Source organism: Struthio camelus, chromosome 7 (genome assembly GCF_040807025.1).
Source record: "Struthio camelus isolate bStrCam1 chromosome 7, bStrCam1.hap1, whole genome shotgun sequence".
Taxonomy (NCBI): Eukaryota; Metazoa; Chordata; class Aves; order Struthioniformes; family Struthionidae; genus Struthio; species Struthio camelus.
In genome coordinates this window covers 44,454,267-44,480,127 of record NC_090948.1, presented here as the reverse complement: position 1 = coordinate 44,480,127, position 25,861 = coordinate 44,454,267, and positions in this window count along the sequence as shown.

Here is a 25,861-nt window from a genome sequence, read left to right as displayed (position 1 = left end):
GGCCCTTCAGCCACCGATCCAAAACGGCTTACCTGTATCTCCAAAGGGATGTCGAGGAACGCCTCGTAGGACTCCGACACTGCTTGGCAGCTCAAGCACGTTACTGCAAGCCAAACAGCAGCACGTCACAAAATGTGAAGGAGACTCCCTTTGCCCGCTTAAACCGTTAAGACCCACTCCTCCCGTCACACCGTTAAGCTCTTTGCGACAAACGGGCACAAAGGCACCGAGCAGTTCTAAGGACAGTCCTCGTTTGAAAAAGTACCTCTGGAGCGCAGAAATCCTCCAAAGATTTGGTGAATGACCGTGGCAGCTTGCGACGACGCGTCCAAGCTGGAAACAAATTATCATCAGAGCTCAGAAGAGCCTGCTTGTCTACGAAAAGCCGGGACAAAGGTTTTCGCGTAGGGTAGGACACGAAGGCGACAAAAGCGCTCGAGAACACTGAAAGGTCGAGGTGTTTCTGCTTACTCGGTGCTTCCATTCAAACAAGCCGTCTGCATAGCAGCCACGGTGCAGCGTAAGAATTCGTGAGCATCTTCCTGTCGGCCAAAATGGAAATGCTCCCCGATTCCTAATGAACACCAAGGGTACAAGGTCTAGCTCATCAAAAGGGACAGAACGCTTCCCTTTCTACAAGCGCTCTCTCGCCCTTAAAAACTTGAACTCTCCAAACCCTTTGCACCCGTGACATAGCCCTCTGAAAACGCAGACGTTTCTACAGAGGGAGAACGCCCTCTGCAATGACTTACGCCTAAGGTCCTTGAAGACAGCCGTAGGCTTGATGGCATCCTCAGAGCAGAGCAGGACCTGGTTAACGTGCGTTTCCATTGTACACATCATGCAGAAGCCTCGCTCGCGACCTGCCAAGAGTCAAGGAAGAACCCACCTCAGTCTGGTGAAAGACGCGCCCCTGTGGAAAACCCTAAGCAACAGCAACCTTGAAGTTGTAAGTGCAGCCTCTGCTCTCCGTTCTACGCTCTCTTCTCCTCAGCTGCCAAGAGCCCAGTCCGTGTGCATAAGCACTAGCCAGGAAGTCTGTAGTAGTAGCCCACATCTTCTGAGGAAGCACCTGCTAACGGACTGCTGCCAAGTCCTCTTTTGCCGGTAGCGTCCCAGGACTTTGCACGCCACAGAAGAGCACAACAGGCGAGGCAAGCCTATTTGACCCTGACGAAGCAGCCTTAAGAGAGACTGAGCGTTAGCTTCGGCGCGCTGCTCTCGGGTGAGCTACGCGATACGGCGCTAAGAATCCTTTGGGAGAAAGGGCAGGTTCAAGTAACGCGTGTGTAGGTACTTCCACCCTCCTTGCTCGCCAAAGGATGCTTAATTGCAAGACGTCTTGTAAACAAGGCGCCAACAGGGCCTAATTTCTCCGAGCATGGACTAAGACACCAGACCGGGAAGCACACAGCTGCCTGTGTCAGAACAGACCTACGTGCATACGACCAAAGGCCGCTAGGCTCCCATCGGTTCCACAGAAGAATAACTTCCAAAGAACACAAGCCCAAGGCTTGGAAAAATAAGGTCTGATTTGAGCCTCAATGAAACTCTGGGTTTCCAGACAGTCATCCCACAGAAATCTCTATCCGAGTTCACACCAGACTAGCTCACATCATTGCTTTCACGGCGGTCTGCCCTAGCTTCCGTCTTCCAACGGTTCAGCACTGACCACTCACAGCACTCGGGCGTTATGGAAACGCGGCTGGGAAGGACCGCTGAGAACCTGAGCTGCCCTCCTCCTGAACGTTATCATCTTTCTGCCAGTCGGAAACCCACGGGCCAAACATTCATGGAGCGCATCACTTCCCAATGCCCTTGATCTTTCACAGGAGGGAAGAAAGGATCCTTCCTTGACGTTTGAGCACAGTGCATTAAGTGAAAGCAAGCCCTCCATCAGCTAGCCTGAGCGCGTCGCAAAGGCACGATGAAAAGCCGGTGCGCGCCCCCCACCCCACCCCCCCACCCCACCCCCCTGCCCTGCCCCCCCCTCACCCCCCCGCAGGGAAAATAGGACATTTCAGAGAGTCACTTCACAGAGTCGCTGTTCTGCTCTTTGACCTGCAGAGCTGTCCCAGAGGTTGCAAGCAACATGCTCGGAAGTACTCACACGACTGGCTGTGTTCCCTGGAAAGCATGTAATTGGCGAGAGGCGGAGTGTAGGTCAAACACTGTAGAACCGAGTTGAGGAAACACGTATTGCCCAGGTTGTGCAGTCCAGCTCCAACACTTTGCCTTTGCCGCCACTCCACAGAAATCTTCTCGGGTGGGAAAAGCATCCTTTGTGGCGGAGCAGGTCCGTCAGTAACGACTGCAAGAGAACGCTAGCGTCAAAGAGACTGCACCCCTTTGTTTTACGAACGGAGGCTGCAAAGGTAGTGTTCTGGACAGGAGCCCCCAGAAGAACCAGCTGTAATCGAGAACACGAGCACGTAGTCGAGACAGCCCATGCCTCAAGTTTGCTGCTCAGCACACAGCTGGGGAAAAGCGTTTACTCCTCTGTTTTCCTTTTCCTCCTGGGCAACCACTACTACTCGGGCTTCAGGAACTTCGGCCAAGTCCCTTCCATCTCGAGGCTCCGCTCTGCTTGTTAGTCTAATTCTTCTGTCCTTCTTCCTTAGCCTGACCTGAACCGCAAGCTCACGCTGGCAATTACATGGCAATACGTGGAGGAGCTAAGGCCAAAAAAGAGGCCAGCAACCCTCCGAGGAGCAGAGCTCTTTCCAGGCAGTGTTGCCTTCAACTGTCGGAGGCGCACACACCTGGCGAAGCCTGTGTATTGCCACAAAGCTCCCTCCCCAGCAGCCACCGCAGCTTGTCAACCTCGCACAGTTCAGCTTTGCAACGCTAACCGCTCCCGCTGTCCCAGGGCAGTCACACCATTAACCTTTACTCTTGAAGTCTGTACTCACAGGAGTAGCTCCTTTCGGGGCCAGCTCCTGCAGCTGGTACCTGACCCCAGCTTGCAGAGCCTGACTTCATTTCTGTCGGACACGACTCCGACTCAAAAACAAACGCGCTCGGCTAGCCAGAAGGCGCGCTCAGCCCACGCTCGCTTCCGCCAGCGCGACTGCAAGCGTCCTGGCAGAGAGCGCGCCACGAGCTGCTGCGCCGCGGCCCTCTCTGCCGCACAGCGACCCCAGCTCTGTGGGCCATTGTGACGGCGGGCACCTCGGCCAAGCAGCTGAGCGGGCCGGGCCCGATCCGGCGCACCCAATCGGATCGCAGCGTGCCAGTGGCAGGCGGGTGCTGGGGGCAGCATGGCCCCACCCCTCCTTATGAGGGGGAGGCCGCGGGGGAGGCGCGCTCACCTCGGCGCCCCAAGGGCAGCCCCCGCCCCAAGGGCCCCAAGGGCCCCAAGGGCCCCCGGGCGTCGCCCGCCCCGTGGCCTGCGGCCTGCGGCCACTGCGCTGCCCCGCTGGCGGCAGGGGCGGGGGCTGGGCTCCCGCCCGCACAGCTGACACCTCTTTCCCGGGCCGAAGAAGCCGGACTAAGAAAAAAAAGCACGCTGCTGTCACCGTACCTGCTGTGCCGTTTGGGCTGCCCTGTTCCTGTTGGTGCGGGTTGTCTTTCCCACTCTTGTGGTGCCCCAAACTCTGTCCCTAAGACTTGTAGAGCACAACACCCGCTCTCCTCCAGCTCCCTTTTCCATGCATTTGGTCTAGGTCAGGAGGGGAAGCAAGCCCCTCATTCTGCACTACAGAGAAACACCTTCAACAGCCCTTAAGAGCAAGCCTGTTGGAAGACCCTGCAACGCCAAACAACTTTTAAGGCGTTCTTGGAGCAGCCGCACAATTTCACCTGTCTCCAGGAATTAGCGGAAAAGCCTGGCGCCATTACACGTTAGCACTAGTGCGCCTCCTCATCAGTGCGAGCACTGACTTGGACTTGGACTTTCTCTCTCCGGAAGGCTTTCCCAGGAACGGGGCTGCTCTCTCCTTGCGCCTTCTGGGACGAACTTAGTCCTGTACAATTGCTGCATAAGAGAGTCTTGACAGAACTAACGAGAGCAGCTATTTGACAAATACTTAGCGGGGGTAAGCCGCCTACGTTTCGCGGGCAGCTCCGGTGCTATGGAATTAACGCGTCAGTGTGTCCACAGCAGCTTTGGTTTGGGGGTTCTTCTCATACTGGATTGGGTGTTTTCCATCATTGCCCCAAGCGGTACTGCAGTTTGCCATGGAAAAGAGCGGCTCGACTCTAGATCGGTCTCCAGGCAAATTCAATTCGTTTTGCAATGCTGTAATCAGTCAAACTGCTCGAGCCGGGTGCCTCTTTCGAGGGACCCAGAACAAAAGAAGTCTGAAGAAACTGTCCTCCTTACAGTCTTAGTTCCCCGCCTGCCAGTGAAAGTCTCTTCCAGTCTTCTTTACTGAGTCAGTAAAGTCTCTTTCCTTCGGATCGGTTCACGTCTGCAGCCCGGGACGGTTGCTACGTTGCTGCTTCACGGTGCCTTCACTCGTTGCCGAAGGTTAACCGTTGCTTCTGCTCGTTCTGCTCTGGGTCCTTGAGGGCCGCTTCTAGCTGGTTTTGCAGTCCCATCAGCAGCAATGTCTTTCGCGTTCACTGCCGGTCAGTCCTGCGGCCTGCAGGCTTCATCTCCGTTAGGCCTCGCGCTCAGCTGGGCTAGAGCTAAATTAGCTCCCGTTTCTAACATAACAGTTATGCTAACTGAGGGACCAGTTTCTAACAGGTTCTACCTTGGCTCTTGGAGCTGCTCTGAGGGAAGGTTCCGGATCTGGAAGGGCAAAGCAATGCTTTTGAAGCCAGCCAGCATTTCATGCCAAAGAGAAGCAGGCATAGCCTGAGATGTCTCCAGGAGAGAGATGCTAACAGATTCCTGGCGCGGTGACACTACTTTCATTTGCGGGAGCTCTGTGCAGAGGGAACGGCTCTCTGTGACCGACTGCCCCCGCTCCCCCGCTGCTTTCTTCAAAGCACTCAGTGGCGGTAGCTTCTGTTTGGCTGAAGCTGGTCAGGCGAACACTCGCAGGCCTGGCACGGCAGAGCTGCTCCTGCGTGGGGCACGCTTGGAGGGTGCATTTGGCGTTTCCTCGGCGCTTGATAATGGAGAGCCTCACTGGGTAGGCAAGGTAGCACTGGGTAGGCAGGAAAGGTAACTCCCTGCCTGAAGTCCTGGGCTCCATAAATAATCCCTCCTACCTGCTCAGACGTCCAAGGCGGCTGCATGTCATAGTTTGCCTGTGAAACAGAGCAAAAGAGTCACCAGGTCTCTGAACTCTGTCAGGAGGAGCTGTGAGGAGGGGAAATCTCCTGGTTCCTGTGACTGTACAGGAGAGCAGACTTTTATCAGGCATAACCCGCAAGCAATCACCTTCCCTCTAACGTTGCCATTAACTCGGGCCACGGAGGGGCAGCGCAGGCGTTACTCTACCGGGAGAGGGTTAGTGTTCAGGGTTTGCCCTTTCGGTGTCCCGTTAGGGCCTAGCGCGTTTTGGCTAGGGGCTACGGGTTGGCACTCGCCTTTTCGGGGTAGGGATCGGGGGAGGCTTGGGGGAGGGTTCAGAGCTCTGCCTACGGCTGCTGGTAAGTGGTTAGGGCATGGGCTAGCCTTTTGGGTTCGGGCTAGGGCTCAGGGTGAGCCCGGTGTGGCAGGGACTTCAGGGGTGGGATCGGGGGGGGGGCCTGGGGTGAGAGGGAGGCTAAGGGGTTACCAGGTTGGGCTTGGGCTGGGCGGAGAGGGTGTGGGGCTAGGGATTAGAGCAGGGGCTCGGGGGAGGGCTGGGTGGGGGGGAAGGGACTGGGGTCAGGGCAGGGCTTCAGGGTCGGGGTTAGCGGCAGGCAGGGCAGGGCAGGGCAGGGGCCTAAGCAAAGGGCTCTCACAGGCCCTGTGCCATGCGCGCCGCCCTCACCGCAGGGCCCCTCACCGCCCCCAGCTCTGCCGTCTGCGTGGGCGCAGCTCTCCGGAGGCCGCCCCGCGTGCCCTGGCGCACCTGCCTCTAGCGCTGGTGGGCAGCGTCTGGGGCCGGCGTGCGGAGGCCGGGGCTGGCGTCAGGCTCGGGGCTCGGGGCTGGCACCGAGAGGGCGGGCGGGGAGCGAGCGAGCGAGCGAGCCCCGCGCCTTCCCCGCCACGCTGCCCGGGTCGCCGCCTGCCTGCCAGGCCCCGGCCATCTGCGCGCTGGCTGGCCGAGCAGCAAGCGGTGGGCGGGAGGGGCGGGGCGGGGTGGGGCGGGCCGAGCAGCAAGCGGTGGGTGGGAGGGGAGGGGCGGGGCGCCCCAGGAGCGACATGCAGCCCACCCAGTGGCGCTGCCGCCCGGGCCAAGGGCTGGTGCTGGTGCTGCTGGGCCGGCCGGGCCCCTGGGGGCCCGGGGGCCTGCGGGCAGCGGCAGGGGTGCCTGCTCCGGGGCTGCGCTGGCCCGGTGCCGGCCCTGGCATGGGCCGCCTGCCCCCGTGCCCCCGCGCTAGGCCGCGGCATGGCCCACCTGTGCCCGGTGGGCCCCGCTTTGCTCCATCCCTCCCCAGTTCGGTGTGTCTGGTGCCTTTGCCTTGGCTGCCGTGGCCACGCGTGGCTGTGTCGCCGGGACTGCCTGCGTGCCAGTGGCCCTGCGCCCCAAAGTGCCCCCTCGCTAGCCAGCTGGGCCTGACTGGATTTCCCTTTGCCTTATGCAGTTGCTCGACATCTTTTTTTTTTTCTTTTTCTTTTCCCTTTAGCCTCGCTTCCTCCACCCAGCCCCAGTGAAGCACAAGCAGCTTCTGATCAGACGTGCTGACACTTGACCTGCCCGAGCAGCAGAGTGGCTTGCTGCTCGCACTCCTGCCACGCGCTCCCACGGCGCCCCATTCGGGCCTTAGCTCCTGCCAGGCCTGGGGCGCCAGCGGGAGCTCTGCTACCCATCGGCATTACCGGCACCTTTGGAAAAAAGCACGCCTAATGGAAGCGAACGGGGGAAAAAAGTTGCTTCTTTGCGTGGTAAAATTCCGTACAGAAGTCTGAAGCACCGCTAAGGACTGGCTTTTGGTTTGATGGTCATTTTATTGTTTTGAGAATCAAAACAAGCTTTTCAAGCTTGGCTTGGCAATGCTATTGTTTTGAGCATGGCGATCTGTTGCTTTTGGTGGTAAGTTGCGGTGCTGGCGGCAAGGTTAGTCAGAGTCCTGAAGGCTCCCGCCAGCAAGCTCGGCATCGGAAAGGCAAGAGGCAGCAGGGTCACTCCCTGTCATGACATTCAGCCCAAGCCCATCTGCTCAGCGGTTTGCTTTTCTAGAAAGCAAAGACCCGAGCCTGCGCACAGCTCGACATGCGCCGTGACTCCGGCACTGAACGGGCTCGAGAGGAAGGCGGCCAAAAGCCTTCGAGGAAAACCGACTGCCTTTCAGGTCCGGGCTAAGGCGGGTGTTCTGCGCAGAAGAGCAGGACACAGCTACCTGCTTTCCTGGCACCCGCTAGACCTTAGGCACGTGCAATGTGGTGGCAGTCCCGCCTTCTTTCCCAGCAGCCCTTCAAAAACGGAAACAAGCAAGCAAGCAAATCACAGACGCTTTTTGTTGTTGTTTTTAATCAAGGCAGAATATTTGGCAGCTAGGGCCTACTGGACAGCTTTCCGCTGGCAAGCATTCCGAAAGTATTGCAAAGCATAGTCTCTGCTTGAATAAAAAGGAATCCCGCCACCTTCCTGGGGCCCCTTCCCTTCCATCTCCCCGCGGGATGGGGTGGAGCTCTGTTGGTTGCTTTCACCTGCACGGGAAGGCTGCCCGTCCCCGTGGCGTTGTCTGCCGCCACGGGTTCTGGCTTGCTCACGTACAAAGCCGTCTGCAGGAAGGGATTCTTCCTTCTCCTCCCGTGTGTGCTTCTGGAAACGAGGATCTGAGCGTTCCAAGAAGCTCTCCAGCTTCTTGAGGGGGGTCTCCTCTTTTCCTGACGCTTGCCATTGTCCACGGGGAGCTCAGAGAAACCCAAGTCCTACTGTCTGAAGGAAACAGGCAAGTTAAGAACAGAAAAAACAGGGGTGGCACTTGATGCCTCTACGGGACTGTCTTGTATCATACATTTCTACTGCAGGGGCTGATGTGCAGCGCATCAGCTGCCCTGCGGTTAATTTCCGTACGTCTGCCTTACTAGGAAGCGTAAACCCTGAGAGGTCGAGCGGGCATTAGGTCCTGGCTTGTAGACAAATCGTTAATCAAGGCTAGTTCCGGAATACGAGCACCTGAAAACAGTCACTCTCGTAGCCTTCCCAAGAACTGCGCGCAGATGGCATTCTGACCATGTGGTCCTGATCTAAAGGTTTAACGCAAGTCGGCAGTATCTTCCCTAGCCTCTCTGGATCAAGCTGTCAACGCGACCCCCAGAGAGAGTCCCCCCGCGTGCCCCCCCCCACCCCCCCGGCCCCAAAAGAGCTTGGAAGGAATAACAGGGCAGGCAAGAGAGACAGCCCCAAGAGAACGAGGAACAAATTGCTCGTTTTGCTGTAGCCCTTGCTTACTTGTAAGCCTTCTCTCGACGTTTATCTTTGGCCTTCTTGCGCTTCTTGACCTTCTCGTACTTTTTTCCTTTTTGGATCACCTGAAAGCTCTTGTCTCGATCCGTCCCCGTTTCTCTTCCGTTTTGCTGCCGCTCCCTTCTGCACGGGGGTGGTCTCTTCTCAAGAGGCGGGTGCGGATGTGATTCTAACTACGCGGGCCCGTTCTAAAGTGCCGCCCCAGCTCGGCCGTATCTTCCCTGTCTTCGCCTCATCAGCCTACCAACGTGATCCCCGGACAGACTCCGCACTACTGAGCGCTTTTTAAAGCAAACTGGGCGGACAAGAGAAAGAGCCAGAAAAGAACGAGGCACAAACTGCCGGAATCTCTTGTCTCGATCTTTCTCCGTTTCGCTTCTGTTTTGCTGTCGCTCCCTTCGGCGTGGCGATGTCCTCTTTTTCTGCTTCTTTGCTTTCCAGTCTTCCGGGGAGAGCCCTCCAAAGCAGAAGGAACTGACGCAGGCGGAAGCGCGTGTCTTTGAGGAGAGTGTTTTTCAGACTGCTGCTCCGGAACGGAACAGGGGCGCGAGTCTGCTCTGTGGCTGCGGAAGCGACGCACGTCTTCCCCTCCGGAGAGCGACGGCAGGTGGAGCCACCTGCTTTGGCAAGAAGGCTCGTGGCTTGGCCTGTCTTGTTGTGTTCGTCCTCCGCTTCGGGATCTGTATCGAGGCCGTTTTCCTGAGCTTCTGCCCTTACCTGGGCAGTTTCTGTCACGACGGGAAGACGTGCGCCTGCTTCCATTGCAGTGCCGCTGCTTCTGGCAGCTGTGCTTGTTTCTTTCCAGCCTGCAAGAGCGCCTCCTCTTGTGAGAATGACCGCCTGGTCCCCTTCCGTTTAGCTTCTCCCGCTCTTCGGTGCCAGAGCGCTCTCTCTTCCTCCGGCAGGGCTCCGGGGAAGGTTTTGGCGAGTCGCGTCTTTCGTCGGATGAAGGAACAGGCTTGCTTAGGTCCTCATCCTCCCGAGCGCTGCAGAGACCGTCAAGCTGCCATGCAGTCTGAGGTGCAGGCCGTTTGTTTGGAACGCTGAGAGCCATCTCCCGTTTCTCGGAGGGATCGAGAACGGAAGGCCTGGCAGTTGCCCAGGTTTGGACGCCAGCTGCTGGTAGAGCTGATGATGGCCTTTGGAGGGTGACACCATTGGGCTCCTCTTTCAGGGCTCCGTTTCTGTTGGAACCGTCTGAGCTCTGTATTTCAAAAGAAGAGAGTGTAAGAGGGCTCTGTGCAAACACACAGCTTTGAAAAGCCCTAAACACAAACCCCTCCTGCCAGATACTCCTACAGATTGCCTCGGGAGCTGAGCGGAAGGAAAACCACAACCCTGCTTTAGCTCGGAGTGCGAGGCCAAGGCGGGTGCTACTTTTCAGTCCTGCTTTTGGTTTTCTGCATATTGGAAGCAAATGAGCATCCTTTTTGAAAGCCCATCCAAACAGCTGAGCACGGATTAAAGATGTTCCTAAGTCTCGCTCTCTCGCTCTCCTCCTCTAAGCTTGACGTGTGTACGGATGTATGCGCGTCCATTTTTCCCCTTCACGCTGCCCCTGACAACCCGAGCATAACTGTTCAAGTGCTCAGGAAGAAGCCCTTTTGGTTTTGCTGTCTCAGCTAAAGGGACAGCACTAAAAAGAAGCCCAGCAATCCGGCCTTCTTGTCTTGATTTGAGCACGACCTGCCTCTACTTCCAGCGTCTCTCGGCGCTTCAGGAAGCGGAGCTGGAGGCAAAGAAGCAGCAGGGCTGCAAACAATTTAGCATTAGCCACTGTTTGAGTGATTCTGGCTGCAGCAGCAGGAGAGCTGTGAAGAAAGCTGCAGTGCGGGGAGGGGGGGGAAACACAATGCAGACGCTACCTACCCCCCACCCCCACCCCACCCCCATCCCCACCACCAAAAAAAAAAAAAAAGAGGAAAAGAAAGAGAAAAATCCCACTCTCATTTTGGTGCCTTCATCCTTCCCTCTCTCTCTCTTCCCTGCCAGTTACCTTCATCGTAGGAGGAGGAGGATGGGGTCCCGTAAATCCAGCCTGCTTATTATCAGCCCCCGGCTGAGCAAGGAACGAACGGGGAGAAGCTGGCACCGGTGTGTAAGAAGCGCCTTCTGCAGGTGTCTCACCGCGGCACCTTGGGAAACAACAGTGAGCTCAGTTGAGAGATGTTCTGTCAGCCTCCGCTTGGGCTAAGCCCCATCCTATCACGCTGTAGGAGCAGCTGATCGGCCATACTGAAAACGTAACCAAGACTACGAGCTGAAAATTAGGCGATGGTCTTCCTACCACGGCTGCCCCTTTCAGAGCAAGAACTCATCATCCTCACACCACCTCTGGCCTTAATTGTGCCTCTTTTCGGCATTCGCCTGCTACAGAGAGCGCCTCCGTAACAAGTTACGCGAGTGCAGCAGCTTAAGGCCAAGCAATGAAGGCCAAGAAAGGGCACGGGGACTTCCAGATTAGACAGAACGGAAGTCTACAAATAGCCCTTTCCTCCCGGGACAGAAAGAGAAACGCGTCAGAGGAGAAGAAGAGAAGCATCAGTAGCGTGAAAAGGAAACGCATGCTGAACCCACCTGACATAAAAAAGTAAATACGCCTGCTGGCTGAGAACGGTGCCGATGTTGCGAAGGACGACCGAGGCATCGTTCATCTCATACCACAGTCCGTTACTGGCCTGCAAATAAAGGCAGTGAGACATGGGACGAGTCCTTTCCCCCTAAAAAACAGTGGTTGCCGGTAGCCTTCTGGGGCAAGCCTCTCTTCACCAGCACAGGTTTTACCCTGCAAGAAACGAAGCTGATGCTTACCTTGGTGAAGCAGAAATAGTGTCCCGCGTGGCCGCTGCCACCTCTGTGCACCAGGACCGCATATAAGGCGTAGAGGACTGGTTCGCCGACTGGCTGAGACATGTATGCTCGAAGGTCCAAATACTCCGGATATTTCACGTGCTGAGGACAGAGCAAGAAGACCCCAAACTCATCTGGGAATACTTCACGAAAGAGCCGGAGAAAAACCCTGCTAAGAACACGGACCGGAAGTTGAGGCAGACCTTTCTTTGGCTCGTCAGAAAGAGGTCTTCCCAGGGACAACAGGTAACAATTTCAGGTGCAGAGAACCGTTCTCGGCAACATCAGCTCTTTAAGAGCAGAGCATATGCTTATCGTCCCACGGGAACTGTGCTGTTCCCCCAAGAGCAAGAGCCAGACCTACTTCTTGTACTGAGTCTTCCCAGACATCTACCGCCTCTGTACTTGCAGGCGGCAGACATTAACAGCTTTTCTAGAAGCGTGCTCTGCTCTGGGAAATCTCCCTCCCCAAGAGGACGGATTCGCTTCACAATTGTAGAGCTACCTTGCTAATCTTTCCGCCGGTGAAATCAGCAAATCTTTTCAGGGCTATGGTGAGAACGCTGGAAGAGCGATGGATCGTAAACCTCTTGGACGCAGCAACCATCTGTTCACACCTGCAAAGCGAGCACGGGCAAGTGTTTATAGGCATCTTTCCCTCCCCCGCCTCCCGCCAAAAGCCAAACACGTTTCCGCGTCTCTCGCACGCTCCTCCCAGTGCAATGCTCTGTCCTCGCGTAAGCGGGTGCTTCTTTTCAGAAAGCCACCCGCTGCCTTTCAGCCTTGCTCATGCAGAGACCGTAGCAGGATGCTTGAGGACACCGCGATACGCGCTGGGAAGGTTCTCTTTGGGCAGCCACACAAAAGCCTGAGTGCGCGTAGCCCGGCTGCGCGCCCCCCCAAAAGCGAGGCTTGCCAACAACTCCTAACGCAGCAGGAAGGCGACTCTTCCCACTAGAGCGCGGTTCCAGAATGTAATGCAATGCCGGGGGATGTTCCCTGGTACGCAGAAGTGGCTCCTTCTAGTCAAGTAGAATGACAAAGATGCCTCTCTTAAAAGCAAATGTACTGTTTGCCAAGCTCTGGGTGACTTCAGCTCTACAACCAAAAGGTGCGCCTCGCTGTCTCGTTTGCCTGTCTCAATTGAGTCAAAGGCTAGCTCATGCTCTGAGACAGGCCCTACATTTCAGCCGGGCTCTCCTATTAAGATGTCGTTAGGAAGAATCTTACTTGCTGCATTTGTAGCAGTTTTCACCATCCAGCCGTTCAGGTCTCACAAATTCCTCCAGAGCTGCGGGGACAGAGGAGGCTGCCTGGATGCGGAAGAAAGCAGGGCACTGAGTTCCTGGAAACTCAAATCCCAACCCGCCCCGAGTATTTTGCCACAGGGCCTCCCTCCTTCACCCAGGGGGAGACCGTCGGCTTTAGAACGCCACAAGTGGCAAGAACAAACCCTCAGAGCTCGGGCCCTTCAGCCACCGATCCAAAACGGCTTACCTGTATCTCCAAAGGGATGTCGAGGAACGCCTCGTAGGACTCCGACACTGCTTGGCAGCTCAAGCACGTTACTGCAAGCCAAACAGCAGCACGTCACAAAATGTGAAGGAGACTCCCTTTGCCCGCTTAAACCGTTAAGACCCACTCCTCCCGTCACACCGTTAAGCTCTTTGCGACAAACGGGCACAAAGGCACCGAGCAGTTCTAAGGACAGTCCTCGTTTGAAAAAGTACCTCTGAAGCGCAGAAATCCTCCAAAGATTTGGTGAATGACCGTGGCAGCTTGCGACGACGCGTCCAAGCTGGAAACAAATTATCATCAGAGCTCAGAAGAGCCTGCTTGTCTACGAAAAGCCGGGACAAAGGTTTTCGCGTAGGGTAGGACACGAAGGCGACAAAAGCGCTCGAGAACACTGAAAGGTCGAGGTGTTTCTGCTTACTCGGTGCTTCCATTCAAACAAGCCGTCTGCATAGCAGCCACGGTGCAGCGTAAGAATTCGTGAGCATCTTCCTGTCGGCCAAAATGGAAATGCTCCCCGATTCCTAATGAACACCAAGGGTACAAGGTCTAGCTCATCAAAAGGGACAGAACGCTTCCCTTTCTACAAGCGCTCTCTCGCCCTTAAAAACTTGAACTCTCCAAACCCTTTGCACCCGTGACATAGCCCTCTGAAAACGCAGACGTTTCTACAGAGGGAGAACGCCCTCTGCAATGACTTACGCCTAAGGTCCTTGAAGACAGCCGTAGGCTTGATGGCATCCTCAGAGCAGAGCAGGACCTGGTTAACGTGCGTTTCCATTGTACACATCATGCAGAAGCCTCGCTCGCGACCTGCCAAGAGTCAAGGAAGAACCCACCTCAGTCTGGTGAAAGACGCGCCCCTGTGGAAAACCCTAAGCAACAGCAACCTTGAAGTTGTAAGTGCAGCCTCTGCTCTCCGTTCTACGCTCTCTTCTCCTCAGCTGCCAAGAGCCCAGTCCGTGTGCATAAGCACTAGCCAGGAAGTCTGTAGTAGTAGCCCACATCTTCTGAGGAAGCACCTGCTAACGGACTGCTGCCAAGTCCTCTTTTGCCGGTAGCGTCCCAGGACTTTGCACGCCACAGAAGAGCACAACAGGCGAGGCAAGCCTATTTGACCCTGACGAAGCAGCCTTAAGAGAGACTGAGCGTTAGCTTCGGCGCGCTGCTCTCGGGTGAGCTACGCGATACGGCGCTAAGAATCCTTTGGGAGAAAGGGCAGGTTCAAGTAACGCGTGTGTAGGTACTTCCACCCTCCTTGCTCGCCAAAGGATGCTTAATTGCAAGACGTCTTGTAAACAAGGCGCCAACAGGGCCTAATTTCTCCGAGCATGGACTAAGACACCAGACCGGGAAGCACACAGCTGCCTGTGTCAGAACAGACCTACGTGCATACGACCAAAGGCCGCTAGGCTCCCATCGGTTCCACAGAAGAATAACTTCCAAAGAACACAAGCCCAAGGCTTGGAAAAATAAGGTCTGATTTGAGCCTCAATGAAACTCTGGGTTTCCAGACAGTCATCCCACAGAAATCTCTATCCGAGTTCACACCAGACTAGCTCACATCATTGCTTTCACGGCGGTCTGCCCTAGCTTCCGTCTTCCAACGGTTCAGCACTGACCACTCACAGCACTCGGGCGTTATGGAAACGCGGCTGGGAAGGACCGCTGAGAACCTGAGCTGCCCTCCTCCTGAACGTTATCATCTTTCTGCCAGTCGGAAACCCACGGGCCAAACATTCATGGAGCGCATCACTTCCCAATGCCCTTGATCTTTCACAGGAGGGAAGAAAGGATCCTTCCTTGACGTTTGAGCACAGTGCATTAAGTGAAAGCAAGCCCTCCATCAGCTAGCCTGAGCGCGTCGCAAAGGCACGATGAAAAGCCGGTGCGCGCCCCCCACCCCACCCCCCCACCCCACCCCCCTGCCCTGCCCCCCCCTCACCCCCCCGCAGGGAAAATAGGACATTTCAGAGAGTCACTTCACAGAGTCGCTGTTCTGCTCTTTGACCTGCAGAGCTGTCCCAGAGGTTGCAAGCAACATGCTCGGAAGTACTCACACGACTGGCTGTGTTCCCTGGAAAGCATGTAATTGGCGAGAGGCGGAGTGTAGGTCAAACACTGTAGAACCGAGTTGAGGAAACACGTATTGCCCAGGTTGTGCAGTCCAGCTCCAACACTTTGCCTTTGCCGCCACTCCACAGAAATCTTCTCGGGTGGGAAAAGCATCCTTTGTGGCGGAGCAGGTCCGTCAGTAACGACTGCAAGAGAACGCTAGCGTCAAAGAGACTGCACCCCTTTGTTTTACGAACGGAGGCTGCAAAGGTAGTGTTCTGGACAGGAGCCCCCAGAAGAACCAGCTGTAATCGAGAACACGAGCACGTAGTCGAGACAGCCCATGCCTCAAGTTTGCTGCTCAGCACACAGCTGGGGAAAAGCGTTTACTCCTCTGTTTTCCTTTTCCTCCTGGGCAACCACTACTACTCGGGCTTCAGGAACTTCGGCCAAGTCCCTTCCATCTCGAGGCTCCGCTCTGCTTGTTAGTCTAATTCTTCTGTCCTTCTTCCTTAGCCTGACCTGAACCGCAAGCTCACGCTGGCAATTACATGGCAATACGTGGAGGAGCTAAGGCCAAAAAAGAGGCCAGCAACCCTCCGAGGAGCAGAGCTCTTTCCAGGCAGTGTTGCCTTCAACTGTCGGAGGCGCACACACCTGGAGAAGCCTGTGTATTGCCACAAAGCTCCCTCCCCAGCAGCCACCGCAGCTTGTCAACCTCGCACAGTTCAGCTTTGCAACGCTAACCGCTCCCGCTGTCCCAGGGCAGTCACACCATTAACCTTTACTCTTGAAGTCTGTACTCACAGGAGTAGCTCCTTTCGGGGCCAGCTCCTGCAGCTGGTACCTGACCCCAGCTTGCAGAGCCTGACTTCATTTCTGTCGGACACGACTCCGACTCAAAAACAAACGCGCTCGGCTAGCCAGAAGGCGCGCTCAGCCCACGCTCGCTTCCGCCAGCGCGACTGCAAGCGTCCTGGCAGAGAGCGCGCCACGAGCTGCTGCGCCGCGGCCCTCTCTGCCGCACAGCGACCCCAGCTCTGTGGGCCATTGTGACGGCGGGCACCTCGGCCAAGCAGCTGAGCGGGCCGGGCCCGATCCGGCGCACCCAATCGGATCGCAGCGTGCCAGTGGCAGGCGGGTGCTGGGGGCAGCATGGCCCCACCCCTCCTTATGAGGGGGAGGCCGCGGGGGAGGCGCGCTCACCTCGGCGCCCCAAGGGCAGCCCCCGCCCCAAGGGCCCCAAGGGCCCCAAGGGCCCCCGGGCGTCGCCCGCCCCGTGGCCTGCGGCCTGCGGCCGCTGCGCTGCCCCGCTGACGGCAGGGGCGGGGGCTGGGCTCCCGCCCGCACAGCTGACACCTCTTTCCCGGGCCGAAGAAGCCGGACTAAGAAAAAAAAGCACGCTGCTGTCACCGTACCTGCTGTGCCGTTTGGGCTGCCCTGTTCCTGTTGGTGCGGGTTGTCTTTCCCACTCTTGTGGTGCCCCAAACTCTGTCCCTAAGACTTGTAGAGCACAACACCCGCTCTCCTCCAGCTCCCTTTTCCATGCATTTGGTCTAGGTCAGGAGGGGAAGCAAGCCCCTCATTCTGCACTACAGAGAAACACCTTCAACAGCCCTTAAGAGCAAGCCTGTTGGAAGACCCTGCAACGCCAAACAACTTTTAAGGCGTTCTTGGAGCAGCCGCACAATTTCACCTGTCTCCAGGAATTAGCGGAAAAGCCTGGCGCCATTACACGTTAGCACTAGTGCGCCTCCTCATTAGTGCGAGCACGCTTGGACTTTCTCTCTCCGGAAGGCTTTCCCAGGAACGGGGCTGCTCTCTCCTTGCGCCTTCTGGGACGAACTTAGTCCTGTACAATTGCCGCATAAGAGAGTCTTGACAGAACTAACAAGAGCAGCTATTTGACAAATACTTAGCGGGGGTAAGCCGCCTACGTTTCGCGGGCAGCTCCGGTGCTATGGAATTAACGCGTCAGTGTGTCCACAGCAGCTTTGGTTTGGGGGTTCTTCTCATACTGGATTGGGTGTTTTCCATCATTGCCCCAAGCGGTACTGCAGTTTGCCATGGAAAAGAGCGGCTCGACTCTAGATCGTTCTCCAGGCAAATTCAATTCGTTTTGCAATGCTGTAATCAGTCAAACTGCTCAAGCCGGGTGCCTCTTTCGAGGGACCCAGAACAAAAGAAGTCTGAAGAAACTGTCCTCCTTACAGTCTTAGTTCCCCGCCTGCCAGTGAAAGTCTCTTCCAGTCTTCTTTACTGAGTTAGTAAAGTCTCTTTCCTTCGGATCGGTTCACGTCTGCAGCCCGGGACGGTTGCTACGTTGCTGCTTCACGGTGCCTTCACTCGTTGCCGAAGGTTAACCGTTGCTTCTGCTCGTTCTGCTCTGGGTCCTTGAGGGCCGCTTCTAGCTGGTTTTGCAGTCCCATCAGCAGCAATGTCTTTCGCGTTCACTGCCGGTCAGTCCTGCGGCCTGCAGGCTTCATCTCCGTTAGGCCTCGCGCTCAGCTGGGCTAGAGCTAAATTAGCTCCCGTTTCTAACATAACAGTTATGCTAACTGAGGGACCAGTTTCTAACAGGTTCTACCTTGGCTCTTGGAGCTGCTCTGAGGGAAGGTTCCGGATCTGGAAGGGCAAAGCAATGCTTTTGAAGCCAGCCAGCATTTCATGCCAAAGAGAAGCAGGCATAGCCTGAGATGTCTCCAGGAGAGAGATGCTAACAGATTCCTGGCGCGGTGACACTACTTTCATTTGCGGGAGCTCTGTGCAGAGGGAACGGCTCTCTGTGACCGACTGCCCCCGCTCCCCCGCTGCTTTCTTCAAAGCACTCAGTGGCGGTAGCTTCTGTTTGGCTGAAGCTGGTCAGGCGAACACTCGCAGGCCTGGCACGGCAGAGCTGCTCCTGCGTGGGGCACGCTTGGAGGGTGCATTTGGCGTTTCCTCGGCGCTTGATAATGGAGAGCCTCACTGGGTAGGCAAGGTAGCACTGGGTAGGCAGGAAAGGTAACTCCCTGCCTGAAGTCCTGGGCTCCATAAATAATCCCTCCTACCTGCTCAGACGTCCAAGGCGGCTGCATGTCATAGTTTGCCTGTGAAACAGAGCAAAAGAGTCACCAGGTCTCTGAACTCTGTCAGGAGGAGCTGTGAGGAGGGGAAATCTCCTGGTTCCTGTGACTGTACAGGAGAGCAGACTTTTATCAGGCATAACCCGCAAGCAATCACCTTCCCTCTAACGTTGCCATTAACTCGGGCCACGGAGGGGCAGCGCAGGCGTTACTCTACCGGGAGAGGGTTAGTGTTCAGGGTTTGCCCTTTCGGTGTCCCGTTAGGGCCTAGCGCGTTTTGGCTAGGGGCTACGGGTTGGCACTCGCCTTTTCGGGGTAGGGATCGGGGGAGGCTTGGGGGAGGGTTCAGAGCTCTGCCTACGGCTGCTGGTAAGTGGTTAGGGCATGGGCTAGCCTTTTGGGTTCGGGCTAGGGCTCAGGGTGAGCCCGGTGTGGCAGGGACTTCAGGGGTGGGATCGGGGGGGGGGCCTGGGGTGAGAGGGAGGCTAAGGGGTTACCAGGTTGGGCTTGGGCTGGGCGGAGAGGGTGTGGGGCTAGGGATTAGAGCAGGGGCTCGGGGGAGGGCTGGGTGGGGGGGAAGGGACTGGGGTCAGGGCAGGGCTTCAGGGTCGGGGTTAGCGGCAGGCAGGGCAGGGCAGGGCAGGGCAGGGCAGGGGCCTAAGCAAAGGGCTCTCACAGGCCCTGTGCCATGCGCGCCGCCCTCACCGCAGGGCCCCTCACCGCCCCCAGCTCTGCCGTCTGCGTGGGCGCAGCTCTCCGGAGGCCGCCCCGCGTGCCCTGGCGCACCTGCCTCTAGCGCTGGTGGGCAGCGTCTGGGGCCGGCGTGCGGAGGCCGGGGCTGGCGTCAGGCTCGGGGCTCGGGGCTGGCACCGAGAGGGCGGGCGGGGAGCGAGCGAGCGAGCGAGCCCCGCGCCTTCCCCGCCACGCTGCCCGGGTCGCCGCCTGCCTGCCAGGCCCCGGCCATCTGCGCGCTGGCTGGCCGAGCAGCAAGCGGTGGGCGGGAGGGGCGGGGCGGGGTGGGGCGGGCCGAGCAGCAAGCGGTGGGTGGGAGGGGAGGGGCGGGGCGCCCCAGGAGCGACATGCAGCCCACCCAGTGGCGCTGCCGCCCGGGCCAAGGGCTGGTGCTGGTGCTGCTGGGCCGGCCGGGCCCCTGGGGGCCCGGGGGCCTGCGGGCAGCGGCAGGGGTGCCTGCTCCGGGGCTGCGCTGGCCCGGTGCCGGCCCTGGCACGGGCCGCCTGCCCCCGTGCCCCCGCGCTAGGCCGCGGCATGGCCCACCTGTGCCTGGTGGGCCCCGCTTTGCTCCATCCCTCCCCAGTTCGGTGTGTCTGGTGCCTTTGCCTTGGCTGCCGTGGCCACGCGTGGCTGTGTCGCCGGGACTGCCTGCGTGCCAGTGGCCCTGCGCCCCAAAGTGCCCCCTCGCTAGCCAGCTGGGCCTGACTGGATTTCCCTTTGCCTTATGCAGTTGCTCGACATCTTTTTTTTTTCTTTTTCTTTTCCCTTTAGCCTCGCTTCCTCCACCCAGCCCCAGTGAAGCACAAGCAGCTTCTGATCAGACGTGCTGACACTTGACCTGCCCGAGCAGCAGAGTGGCTTGCTGCTCGCACTCCTGCCACGCGCTCCCACGGCGCCCCATTCGGGCCTTAGCTCCTGCCAGGCCTGGGGCGCCAACGGGAGCTCTGCTACCCATCGGCATTACCGGCACCTTTGGAAAAAAGCACGCCTAATGGAAGCGAACGGGGGAAAAAAGTTGCTTCTTTGCGTGGTAAAATTCCGTACAGAAGTCTGAAGCACCGCTAAGGACTGGCTTTTGGTTTGATGGTCATTTTATTGTTTTGAGAATCAAAACAAGCTTTTCAAGCTTGGCTTGGCAATGCTATTGTTTTGAGCATGGCGATCTGTTGCTTTTGGTGGTAAGTTGCGGTGCTGGCGGCAAGGTTAGTCAGAGTCCTGAAGGCTCCCGCCAGCAAGCTCGGCATCGGAAAGGCAAGAGGCAGCAGGGTCACTCCCTGTCATGACATTCAGCCCAAGCCCATCTGCTCAGCGGTTTGCTTTTCTAGAAAGCAAAGACCCGAGCCTGCGCACAGCTCGACGTGCGCCGTGACTCCGGCACTGAACGGGCTCGAGAGGAAGGCGGCCAAAAGCCTTCGAGGAAAACCGACTGCCTTTCAGGTCCGGGCTAAGGCGGGTGTTCTGCGCAGAAGAGCAGGACACAGCTACCTGCTTTCCTGGCACCCGCTAGACCTTAGGCACGTGCAATGTGGTGGCAGTCCCGCCTTCTTTCCCAGCAGCCCTTCAAAAACGGAAACAAGCAAGCAAGCAAATCACAGACGCTTTTTGTTGTTGTTTTTAATCAAGGCAGAATATTTGGCAGCTAGGGCCTACTGGACAGCTTTCCGCTGGCAAGCATTCCGAAAGTATTGCAAAGCATAGTCTCTGCTTGAATAAAAAGGAATCCCGCCACCTTCCTGGGGCCCCTTCCCTTCCATCTCCCCGCGGGATGGGGTGGAGCTCTGTTGGTTGCTTTCACCTGCACGGGAAGGCTGCCCGTCCCCGTGGCGTTGTCTGCCGCCACGGGTTCTGGCTTGCTCACGTACAAAGCCGTCTGCAGGAAGGGATTCTTCCTTCTCCTCCCGTGTGTGCTTCTGGAAACGAGGATCTGAGCGTTCCAAGAAGCTCTCCAGCTTCTTGAGGGGGGTCTCCTCTTTTCCTGACGCTTGCCATTGTCCACGGGGAGCTCAGAGAAATCCAAGTCCTACTGTCTGAAGGAAACAGGCAAGTTAAGAACAGAAAAAACAGGGGTGGCACTTGATGCCTCTACGGGACTGTCTTGTATCATACATTTCTACTGCAGGGGCTGATGTGCAGCGCATCAGCTGCCCTGCGGTTAATTGCCGTACGTCTGCCTTACTAGGAAGCGTAAACCCTGAGAGGTCGAGCGGGCATTAGGTCCTGGCTTGTAGACAAATCGTTAATCAAGGCTAGTTCCGGAATACGAGCACCTGAAAACAGTCACTCTCGTAGCCTTCCCAAGAACTGCGCGCAGATGGCATTCTGACCATGTGGTCCTGATCTAAAGGTTTAACGCAAGTCGGCAGTATCTTCCCTAGCCTCTCTGGATCAAGCTGTCAACGCGACCCCCAGAGAGAGTCCCCCCGCGTGCCCCCCCCCACCCCCCCGGCCCCAAAAGAGCTTGGAAGGAATAACAGGGCAGGCAAGAGAGACAGCCCCAAGAGAACGAGGAACAAATTGCTCGTTTTGCTGTAGCCCTTGCTTACTTGTAAGCCTTCTCTCGACGTTTATCTTTGGCCTTCTTGCGCTTCTTGACCTTCTCGTACTTTTTTCCTTTTTGGATCACCTGAAAGCTCTTGTCTCGATCCGTCCCCGTTTCTCTTCCGTTTTGCTGCCGCTCCCTTCTGCACGGGGGTGGTCTCTTCTCAAGAGGCGGGTGCGGATGTGATTCTAACTACGCGGGCCCGTTCTAAAGTGCCGCCCCAGCTCGGCCGTATCTTCCCTGTCTTCGCCTCATCAGCCTACCAACGTGATCCCCGGACAGACTCCGCACTACTGAGCGCTTTTTAAAGCAAACTGGGCGGACAAGAGAAAGAGCCAGAAAAGAACGAGGCACAAACTGCCGGAATCTCTTGTCTCGCTCTTTCTCCGTTTCGCTTCTGTTTTGCTGTCGCTCCCTTCGGCGTGGCGATGTCCTCTTTTTCTGCTTCTTTGCTTTCCAGTCTTCCGGGGAGAGCCCTCCAAAGCAGAAGGAACTGACGCAGGCGGAAGCGCGTGTCTTTGAGGAGAGTGTTTTTCAGACTGCTGCTCCGGAACGGAACAGGGGCGCGAGTCTGCTCTGTGGCTGCGGAAGCGACGCACGTCTTCCCCTCCGGAGAGCGACGGCAGGTGGAGCCACCTGCTTTGGCAAGAAGGCTCGTGGCTTGGCCTGTCTTGTTGTGTTCGTCCTCCGCTTCGGGATCTGTATCGAGGCCGTTTTCCTGAGCTTCTGCCCTTACCTGGGCAGTTTCTGTCACGACGGGAAGACGTGCGCCTGCTTCCATTGCAGTGCCGCTGCTTCTGGCAGCTGTGCTTGTTTCTTTCCAGCCTGCAAGAGTGCCTCCTCTTGTGAGAATGACCGCCTGGTCCCCTTCCGTTTAGCTTCTCCCGCTCTTCGGTGCCAGAGCGCTCTCTCTTCCTCCGGCAGGGCTCCGGGGAAGGTTTTGGCGAGTCGCGTCTTTCGTCGGATGAAGGAACAGGCTTGCTTAGGTCCTCATCCTCCCGAGCGCTGCAGAGACCGTCAGGCTGCCACGCAGTCTGAGGTGCAGGCCGTTTGTTTGGAACGCTGAGAGCCATCTCCCGTTTCTCGGAGGGATCGAGAACGGAAGGCCTGGCAGTTGCCCAGGTTTGGACGCCAGCTGCTGGTAGAGCTGATGATGGCCTTTGGAGGGTGACACCATTGGGCTCCTCTTTCAGGGCTCCGTTTCTGTTGGAACCGTCTGAGCTCTGTATTTCAAAAGAAGAGAGTGTAAGAGGGCTCTGTGCAAACACACAGCTTTGAAAAGCCCTAAACACAAACCCCTCCTGCCAGATACTCCTACAGATTGCCTCGGGAGCTGAGCGGAAGGAAAACCACAACCCTGCTTTAGCTCGGAGTGCGAGGCCAAGGCGGGTGCTACTTTTCAGTCCTGCTTTTGGTTTTCTGCATATTGGAAGCAAATGAGCATCCTTTTTGAAAGCCCATCCAAACAGCTGAGCACGGATTAAAGATGTTCCTAAGTCTCGCTCTCTCGCTCTCCTCCTCTAAGCTTGACGTGTGTACGGATGTATGCGCGTCCATTTTTCCCCTTCACGCTGCCCCTGACAACCCGAGCATAACTGTTCAAGTGCTCAGGAAGAAGCCCTTTTGGTTTTGCTGTCTCAGCTAAAGGGACAGCACTAAAAAGAAGCCCAGCAATCCGGCCTTCTTGTCTTGATTTGAGCACGACCTGCCTCTACTTCCAGCGTCTCTCGGCGCTTCAGGAAGCGGAGCTGGAGGCAAAGAAGCAGCAGGGCTGCAAACAATTTAGCATTAGCCACTGTTTGAGTGATTCTGGCTGCAGCAGCAGGAGAGCTGTGAAGAAAGCTGCAGTGCGAGGAGGGGGGGGAAAACACAATGCAGACGCTACCTACCCCCCACCCCCACCCCACCCCCATCCCCACCACCAAAAAAAAAAAAAAAGAGGAAAAGAAAGAGAAAAATCCCACTCTCATTTTGGTGCCTTCATCCTTCCCTCTCTCTCTCTTCCCTGCCAGTTACCTTCATCGTAGGAGGAGGAGGATGGGGTCCCGTAAATCCAGCCTGCTTATTATCAGCCCCCGGCTGAGCAAGGAACGAACGGGGAGAAGCTGGCACCGGTGTGTAAGAAGCGCCTTCTGCAGGTGTCTCACCGCGGCACCTTGGGAAACAACAGTGAGCTCAGTTGAGAGATGTTCTGTCAGCCTCCGCTTGGGCTAAGCCCCATCTTATCATGCTGTAGGAGCAGCTGATCGGCCATACTGAAAACGTAACCAAGACTACGAGCTGAAAATTAGGCGATGGTCTTCCTACCACGGCTGCCCCTTTCAGAGCAAGAACTCATCATCCTCACACCACCTCTGGCCTTAATTGTGCCTCTTTTCGGCATTCGCCTGCTACAGAGAGCGCCTCCGTAACAAGTTACGCGAGTGCAGCAGCTTAAGGCCAAGCAATGAAGGCCAAGAAAGGGCACGGGGACTTCCAGATTAGACAGAACGGAAGTCTACAAATAGCCCTTTCCTCCCGGGACAGAAAGAGAAACGCGTCAGAGGAGAAGAAGAGAAGCATCAGTAGCGTGAAAAGGAAACGCATGCTGAACCCACCTGACATAAAAAAGTAAATACGCCTGCTGGCTGAGAACGGTGCCGATGTTGCGAAGGACGACCGAGGCATCGTTCATCTCATACCACAGTCCGTTACTGGCCTGCAAATAAAGGCAGTGAGACATGGGACGAGTCCTTTCCCCCTAAAAAACAGTGGTTGCCGGTAGCCTTCTGGGGCAAGCCTCTCTTCACCAGCACAGGTTTTACCCTGCAAGAAACGAAGCTGATGCTTACCTTGGTGAAGCAGAAATAGTGTCCCGCGTGGCCGCTGCCACCTCTGTGCACCAGGACCGCATATAAGGCGTAGAGGACTGGTTCGCCGACTGGCTGAGACATGTATGCTCGAAGGTCCAAATACTCCGGATATTTCACGTGCTGAGGACAGAGCAAGAAGACCCCAAACTCATCTGGGAATACTTCACGAAAGAGCCGGAGAAAAACCCTGCTAAGAACACGGACCGGAAGTTGAGGCAGACCTTTCTTTGGCTCGTCAGAAAGAGGTCTTCCCAGGGACAACAGGTAACAATTTCAGGTGCAGAGAACCGTTCTCGGCAACATCAGCTCTTTAAGAGCAGAGCATATGCTTATCGTCCCACGGGAACTGTGCTGTTCCCCCAAGAGCAAGAGCCAGACCTACTTCTTGTACTGAGTCTTCCCAGACATCTACCGCCTCTGTACTTGCAGGCGGCAGACATTAACAGCTTTTCTAGAAGCGTGCTCTGCTCTGGGAAATCTCCCTCCCCAAGAGGACGGATTCGCTTCACAATTGTAGAGCTACCTTGCTAATCTTTCCGCCGGTGAAATCGGCAAATCTTTTCAGGGCTATGGTGAGAACGCTGGAAGAGCGATGGATCGTAAACCTCTTGGACGCAGCAACCATCTGTTCACACCTGCAAAGCGAGCACGGGCAAGTGTTTATAGGCATCTTTCCCTCCCCCGCCTCCCGCCAAAAGCCAAACACGTTTCCGCGTCTCTCGCACGCTCCTCCCAGTGCAATGCTCTGTCCTCGCGTAAGCGGGTGCTTCTTTTCAGAAAGCCACCCGCTGCCTTTCAGCCTTGCTCATGCAGAGACCGTAGCAGGATGCTTGAGGACACCGCGATACGCGCTGGGAAGGTTCTCTTTGGGCAGCCACACAAAAGCCTGAGTGCGCGTAGCCCGGCTGCGCGCCCCCCCCAAAAGCGAGGCTTGCCAACAACTCCTAACGCAGCAGGAAGGCGACTCTTCCCACTAGAGCGCGGTTCCAGAATGTAATGCAATGCCGGGGGATGTTCCCTGGTACGCAGAAGTGGCTCCTTCTAAGTCAAGCAGAATGACAAAGATGCCTCTCTTAAAAGCAAATGTACTGTTTGCCAAGCTCTGGGTGACTTCAGGGTATTAGCTCTACAACCAAAAGGTGCGCCTCGCTGTCTCGTTTGCCTGTCTCAATTGAGTCAAAGGCTAGCTCATGCTCTGAGACAGGCCCTACATTTCAGCCGGGCTCTCCTATTAAGATGTCGTTAGGAAGAATCTTACTTGCTGCATTTGTAGCAGTTTTCACCATCCAGCCGTTCAGGTCTCACAAATTCCTCCAGAGCTGCGGGGACAGAGGAGGCTGCCTGGATGCGGAAGAAAGCAGGGCACTGAGCTCCTGGAAACTCAAATCCCAACCCGCCCCGAGTATTTTGCCACAGGGCCTCCCTCCTTCACCCAGGGGGAGACCGTCGGCTTTAGAACGCCACAAGTGGCAAGAACAAACCCTCAGAGCTCGGGCCCTTCAGCCACCGATCCAAAACGGCTTACCTGTATCTCCAAAGGGATGTCGAGGAACGCCTCGTAGGACTCCGACACTGCTTGGCAGCTCAAGCACGTTACTGCAAGCCAAACAGCAGCACGTCACAAAATGTGAAGGAGACTCCCTTTGCCCGCTTAAACCGTTAAGACCCACTCCTCCCGTCACACCGTTAAGCTCTTTGCGACAAACGGGCACAAAGGCACCGAGCAGTTCTAAGGACAGTCCTCGTTTGAAAAAGTACCTCTGAAGCGCAGAAATCCTCCAAAGATTTGGTGAA